Below are 8,383 nucleotides of genomic sequence, written 5' to 3'. Positions count from 1 at the left end.
ATGTTCTAAATTTCAATCTCAATTTATCTTAATAAATGGTCACAATTTGACAATTTAAGGAAAGCTTTAAAGGCTCGAACTCGCCCTATTAACTAAAAGAAGGAGAGGAGCCCTTGAATGAGAAAATCCGAGCATCCACTACCCTTTAAATTATTTTATTTAAAAAAATATTTTCTCAAAATTAATACTATTCAAAATTTTGTAAAAAAATAATTTTACTTTATTCATAAGTCCTTAGTCAAGACTCAGTTTGAATGTGGCTTTGCAAAATTTAAACTAACACAATTAATTAATTAAATATTCTCATATATTTCAATAATAAAATTTAACAAAATAAATATTTTCAGATAATTATGTTAGTCAACTAGATGTTTTGACTATTGAATATACATTTTAATTAGTAATTTGACTGAAATAAGATATATATAGTGGCAATTAATTAATTAGAACTATTATTAATTATATTGAGCATTTAGAGTCTAATCCCACTTTATTAAACAACTAATTAACCCTAAATCTCCCCCAACAAAATCAAGTTGAATTAATTAATAAGTGACACAAATTTACGAATTTATGACACAAATTTATGAATTCAAGATAAATAATATGATTTGACTTTCTTAATATCTTACCATTTGAAATAGTATTATTATTCTCGCGAATCATATTCAATCGAAAATAGATAATGACATTTTGGTTGAAAATTTAAAATTCAACTCCTAATTGTTTTGAACTACAACTTGAAATCCTTAGCTAGTACACACATAAAATATGAAGTACAACTTGTCGTTCTTAACCAAATAAACATAAAATATGACGATGTGAAAATAGTGTCTCATAGATTACTTTTCTCACAAAAATTAAAATTATATTTAAGATAATCTCAATTATACTTTTTCAAATGAGATTATTCTAATTATCCATGTAACATGGCGGTCAAAGTTCAAAAAGGAATAGGAAGGAGGATCAAATCACAACTCAATCTTGTATGAAAACAAGAAGTCTTTGGAGCATTGACAAGTTATTTTTATTTATTTTTTGAATGATAGAAATCATTTAAATGGTTTGCATTTTTTTTAAATTATACAATTATGATTAGAGAATGATCGAAGTAAATTAATAAAAAAATATATCAAATAAAATCGGTGTTCCATGTATCTTTCAAAACTTGAGTGAACCGATGTAGATGTGAGATCATTGGACATCATAATCCTTCCAACATCCTTTGTAGTTCAGCTATATTGTTATTGTAAATAATTCAGCTATATATGAATTTTATTTGATTCTTTTTCAATCTTTGTCTTTTATTTTTTCAACTTGATTGTTATCGAAGATTTTTACATGTTGGTCAATGTATTTGTCATTCACATATTTATTAATGCTCGAAACCAAATTTTGTTCATCACTAGCAACTATTTGTTGTGCATTCATTTTGTCCACTCCAAATTAATTTCCTTTGTAAAAAAAGTTTATGCGTATATGAATGAAAAACATTGATAGATAAAGTAGGACAAAATAGAAAAGGCCGAAAACATATAAAATGCAAACAAATAAGAAGATAAAAAACAAGACACGAAAACAAACTCAAGACTCTACAATTTCTAGAATCCTCTAGAAGATCAACGATGTCCCCGACCGACCTTAAAGAGCAATGTCCAATCCTCACTTTATCCAAGTCACAAATACAGTACTATGAATTAAACAAATTACGTGGGTAAAATTGTTTAAATTGATCCGGGTATGCTCTAATCATAAGATTCACCAAAGCACAATGTTGACCCATTAATTTTTAATGTGTAACCGACCAACTTTAGTGGCACATATAAATTTAAACCTCCAACACGTCCCATAGTCTAACATAACCCACACCATATAAAATTCCATCCATTTCCACTTCGAAATGGGTCTACGAATTGAATAATAATCTACAATTTATTGGTGGGAGATAAATCGTCAAATTTTCATTGATCATAGTCATCCGATGTGTGTCATTTATAATACTATTATTATAATGTTTTTTGAGATTGGTTCAAAAAAGTCAGTAGAGTCTGTCGGGGAGTTAATCATTCTTTTCGAAGATTTACAAATTCCATAACTTATTAAGTATTTTTTTTTATTTGTTATTTTCATGTCATGTTTTGTAGTTATGTTTAAACGATTTTTTTCATTTTTAATATACATATGAACCTTTTTAAAAAAATAATAGCAATCCACCCGAAGTAAGAAATCTTATTTGGGATATTAATCTTACCCTATGATCTTTGTCAATTACATTACAATAATATTAGAAGAGAATAAATATAGACCACCAATATTGTTTATTGAGCTAGGTTTAAAATATCAAACATTGACTAATTAAGGTGATAAAGATTATCCATTTTTCTAGTTTAGTCGAATAAGAGTTGAATATGTCAATGCTCCCTGAGATTTTGGATTCGAGTATGTTAGACGATAAGTTCTGCGCCTAGTTAAATGATTAAGTGTGTTGCGAGTTACATATTTAATCCTTAATCCGCGGGGATTAGTCACGTCCCAAAAGAGAACAAAACTCAACGTTTCAAAAAAATAAGTTTATAGAGATTGGTAAGTCAAGCCAAACTCTCTCTCTAATGTGCACACACAGATAAAGACAGACCACCGTCATCAACCTCAGACCTTAAATTCTGGTTGGTAGAGGGGACAGCAGATCATACACCTGACTTAGCCGTGTGTGATTGTATATATATATGTATCGTGTTGTCTCGGTGTAAAGTCGATATGCCACAAATTTCAATATTTATTTTGCTACCAATTGACTTTTTAGACTCTACTACCATTATTATATTAGTTAATATTTGTGTGAAAGGCTTTGTTACACATATGTCATATATGGTTGACTTTGTATTGAGACTTTGACCTAAATCTATATATGGTGAGATTTGACCTAATAATGTCTTCTCCTTTTTCATTTTTTAAGTCTGTGAAGTCCCCCAAATGTTTTTATTCTATAAAAAAAAGTTAGAAACTTTGTATTTGTAAAAGGGAGTTACAAACAATCATTAAAAAAACTGGCCTGCCCTAGTTCATGGTCAAGGTTTCAAAATACCAAAGCTCAATATGATCAACATTCCCTTATTGTGATTATGGGTTTGCATCTTCTATTTTAGTGGAATTTAGATTAATTTGTTTTGGTTCTGTGTAAGAATTCGAAGTCATAACCTTAACGTAATAAATTCTCGTGCTCAACAAATAAGTTGTTAAGGTAATAAATTCTCGTGCTCAACAAATAAGTTACGGGATTTGGATTTCATTTAACCTTTTTTTATTTGTATTGTATTTAAAACATATTTTCAAATATTATTATCATTTTTAAGACTTTTGCCGTGTATTCTTTCATTGAGATCCCCAATAACATTCATAGAAATTGTAAAAGAGATAATTTTTCTTGGTTTTGGTGTAGATTTAATTTGTTTAATTATATGTATGTACATTTTTCAATAATTGTTTTTTAAAAATATAATAAAAATTAAGAACACACTAAATTACCAAGATGGATATTTGCTCTCTCGCAATAACTATTAATGTGTAAAACAAAATCGAAATAAAAATAAAATCTAATGAGATGTTTTCCCTTAAAAAAAGAGAACATTTTATATTATTTATAAAAGGAGTGAACAAATAATTTTAAATGTTAAAAAAATACTAAAATATTTCTTTTGTTTCAAAATTCACCTCCTAATTATATCCACCGACCCACCAAAAACTCAAAAAGAAAATAAGCTAATTAATCATAATTACATGTCGGTAAGACTTGAGAAATTCTAAAATTATTAATTATTTTATAAAATGCATGGTAATAATATTAGACTTGATAACATCCTTAAAATCCACTAATTAATTATTAACTTATTTGAAAATAAGTTAATTTCACATTCCATATTTTTTTACAAATATTAATAATTCACAATGAAAACAAGAGGTTCTCATTAACTATATAGCAAAAGATGCCGACATTAATTAAAGAAAATAAAATATGAAACATATGATCATATATTTTAAGTGGTTTAGTTTGAAAATATATTAGAAATAATTATTGTAGATGATATTGTTGACATGTAGAGCCTTTTAATTTGAATCTTAAATAACAATTTCTTCTTATATGAAAGCGAAATAATTCAAAATTAAAATAAATAAATAGTTTAAAATCGAAAAACAAGTATATTTCCACTCTATTTATAAATATGAGAAAATATTAAATTGAGTTAAATATGGAGACATAATTAAATTGTAGGTAGAATTCCAGCACAGGAAGTCCTTGTACCCTGTCATGGACCATGAGAAAAATGGAACATATATAATAATATTCCTTAGTATATATTTACTATAACAAAATGTCACATATTATTATTATTCTCTGTCGGTAAGTATCTAAGTAAACATATACGGCTTATTCATAAATTTTAGTTCATAAATATTTTCTTGAATTAAAGTTTTGATGTTGACAACCAACTATCAGAGTAGATCAAGTGGTAAGAGTTAAGTTAATGACGGATTTAAATTAATTCAAAAGACTCGAATTTTTTTTTCTCACCTAAAATGTGGTCGTCATTTTTTTTATTTAATTCATTAGTAATTTATTTTAATTCATAAAAATAGAAAGAAAGAAAACTACGCTAATTTATCCGTTTTATTTATAATTTTTTCAAAATTATTTAAAACCCAATCCAACTTCAATTTTTGGATTTGTCCCGAGTAAGAGTGATTCATAAGTAGGGATGACAATTATAATCCGTCATGCGATTTTCGATCAGAATTATTCTGTTGGAAGTGATTTTTATCTAAAAATTTTCGCACTGATCTTACCTCGATTATGTTTTAAAGTTTAACACATTTAATTTGAAATTCAAGAAGAACTTGCATGACACCTAGTTTAAACTCAAAACATTTCTAAATGGAATTGAACCCGTGACATTTTAGTCTATTAAGCTGTCTTTTACCACTGGACTACCTTGATGATGTTAATAAACACAATTAAATATATAACCTTACCAATATATTTATTTATTTTCATAATTTATAAGAGTTTTAAATTTACTTCTTTATAATAATATAAATTTTCATATATTTAAATCTATAATATTAAAATTTTTATATAAATTTATCAAAAGAATTTTGTTATTTTTTTTGAAATATGATATAACGGTGTCCCACAGAGATTCTAGACATGAATGGTAGTAAAAATAATCCGTTGTAAAATGAAACACGGGGATGATAAACGCGTTCACCGCCCCAATTCGCCCCATTGTTATCAATAATCTTAAGTAGGGGTCTTCAACATGTCGATTAACTGGTTAACATGTTCTCGGTTAGCCCTTTATTTTATAAATCGGTTAACTAACCGGTATAAGTATCGATTTTACCGGTTCTAGTTCTATTGGTTTCGGTCGATTAACATTGAAAATCGATAATTCAACTTTTTAAAGTAATTATTAAATTTATGAAATGAATAGAAAAGTCCACATTTATAGTAAACAATAATAAAAAAAAGAATTAAATGAAGACTTAAATTAAATTAAATTTAAAAAAAAAAACTAAAAGGCAAACACTATATTTTTTTCAAAATATGCTGAATTATGCTATTATATATATAGATTATTAATATTATAATATATATATAATATTTACCAAATAACTAATATAAATTATAATATATATATATATATATTATTACATATTATAATATATAATGTTTATAAAAATAACTAATATAAATTATAATATATATATTATTAAATACTATAATATATCTAATATTTACAAAATAATTAAATTATTATTGATTAAACCCATAATAAAATAGTTCAACTGAAAACCGAACCGTTTAATCTATAAAAAATTGGAACCGCTAAAAATTGATAAATTGGTAAACCGGTAAAATGAAATCGATAAACTACCGTTCGGTTATTAATTTTTATATTTGTTTCTTTTGTACAAGATGATGAGTTCACACTTAAAACACCGAAATCATGATTGTATCCCACATTTAAAAAAAAAAATGTTAGAAAAAAATAGAGATGTTGTATGATTAATTAAGTTAGGTTTGTTTTAGTCAAATACTTATACAAAGTAAAAGGTTGACATTTCACTATTTAAGCTACGTGTTAATTAGTTAAGGGTTGTTTGCTATTTTAAGGTGTTAAGAATGAGATCTGGACATAGATAATAAAATTATTTTAAAAAAAATTGATATTATTTTCTGTTTATTCACTTGATTGTTTAGAAGATAACTATGACAAGGATTGAAATAAGGATATAAAGCAAATATTAGGCCATATAGCAATTATTCATATATAGAAACTATAAAACAATTATCTATCATCCTTTTTATATATATTATTATCAGATATAAACTAGATTAACTTATTTTCTACTGACTTGTGTTTTTGTTTTCTTTTTATCTTTATAAGCAATCTTAACAATAATGTTGATCAATAATAAAAAAAATCTCAAATTTTAAAAATAAATATATATATATATATTGAAGGCCAAAAATCTTTCTAAGCAACATGAATTTAAATATATAAAAAATTGAAAATTTAAATATTATTAAAAAAAAGTATTAAATAATATGACATATTTTTAATATTTAAAATTTTAATAAAAAAATCTAATAGTCTTGTCAATTTTGAAGAAGAGTTTAAAGAATAGTAACAATAAGTGATTCAATTAATCAAACTTTGTCGGAAGGCAGTTAAAATTGTCATTGACGCCCAAAAAAATCATCCAAATGATAATTGAGGATCTCTTTCTAGTTATTCGGACTCTTTGTTGTAGTGTGAGTCTTGAAATTACCTATAAATATAATAAAAAAATGATAAATTCATAAAAATAATCTTAACTGAAATATCCATTTCAATGATTCTTTATTTGAAAATAAAATACAACTTATTTCAGATCTAGTAACATTACTCAATAAACAGTCATCAAAACAATAGGAAGGTACGAACAAAAACACGATCAATCAATCGCTTGGATTTATTCAACTAAATAAGATGTCGCATTAAATAAAATACTACATCAACTCAAATGAGCCGGGAAAAAAAATGAAAGACCCTCGAAAATGATGAGGGACAAAAAGAAAAATGGCTTTTGAGCTTGTCTAAAGAGGTTTTTTTTAGAGGAAACATATTACTAAAGAAAAGTTAGTGTGACAATATTTAGGATTAAACTAAATATTTTTGAGTAAATGTAATGTTAATGGATCAAACCTACTGTGTTGACAAATAAACACACACAGCTGAGGTTGTTGAATTCTTAAATATAGTTTTTTTTTTTTGTTTTTTTGACAAAATTCAAATTTTGGTTCCTTGTCAAACAAACAGTTTATTTGTATAAATAGAATATACAGGCTGGCAAAAGTGAGGAATTTTAAGGTCGGTGGAAAAACAAAAAAGGGCGGAAAGGGAAAATAAAGCAAATCATAAGTAGCATGCTCTCTTCATAAACAAGATCTCTGAATTAAATAAAAAAGAAAAGGTTTGAATCTTTAAAGTTTTAACCAACCATTTTGTTTTCTTACTACTATTAACTACTAGTTTTCGCAAATAAAACAAACGATAACAGGAAACAATGGGCGACCGAGTAAGTTTATGAATCATGAATCTCGGGTGAGATATAGGAATTTGATTGTGAAAAATAGAGAAAATTTGAATAATTTTATTCAAATTTTAATAAAGTCATGTTTTATTTTCAACCTAAGACGACTTAGGATGTTTTTGGTATCAACAAATTCATTATTGTTGTTGTGTTTAAGGGGAGACACAAGTATATATACAACCCTCGTTACTTTGAAGCGATTGAGTTGAAAGTTTTGCGAAAAATGAAATGTTGAGATTTATTTTGTCGTATGTTTAATACATAAAAATATAATGGTCTAAAAGTTGGAATAAATGTGGTATTAGGATTTAATGGCATGCAAATATTTTTCTTAATGAGAATATTTTCCTGGTTTGGCGTCTTATGCTATTCTTGAACTTTAAGTAGCATTTTGAAGATGACCTGTCATTCCTGTCTTATTGGCTGCTAACTACATTTTGAAATTTTTATTATAAAAACAATTGTTTGGCAGAAAGAATTTCTTTGCTCTCATTATAAGAAAAAAAAAATTGTTTAGCTATCAATAGTGTAATGTGAGATTTTTTTTTTATTGAATTTTTATTCATCATCTAATTAGTTTTTTTTTTTTTAAATTAAGTAAAAATAGGATGAGACCACAATCATATATGACCCTCTATTTTTATTCAAAAGGTTTCCTTGGTGGGATAATGATCATCCAATTAGTAAAATACAAATGCACAATTTATTTATTTAATTATTAGAATTATTATGTAAAATTAATTTTAAA

This window comes from Impatiens glandulifera, chromosome 6, assembly GCF_907164915.1.
Source record: "Impatiens glandulifera chromosome 6, dImpGla2.1, whole genome shotgun sequence".
NCBI classification, from domain to species: Eukaryota; Viridiplantae; Streptophyta; class Magnoliopsida; order Ericales; family Balsaminaceae; genus Impatiens; species Impatiens glandulifera.
Note: the sequence above shows the minus strand (reverse complement) of the source record.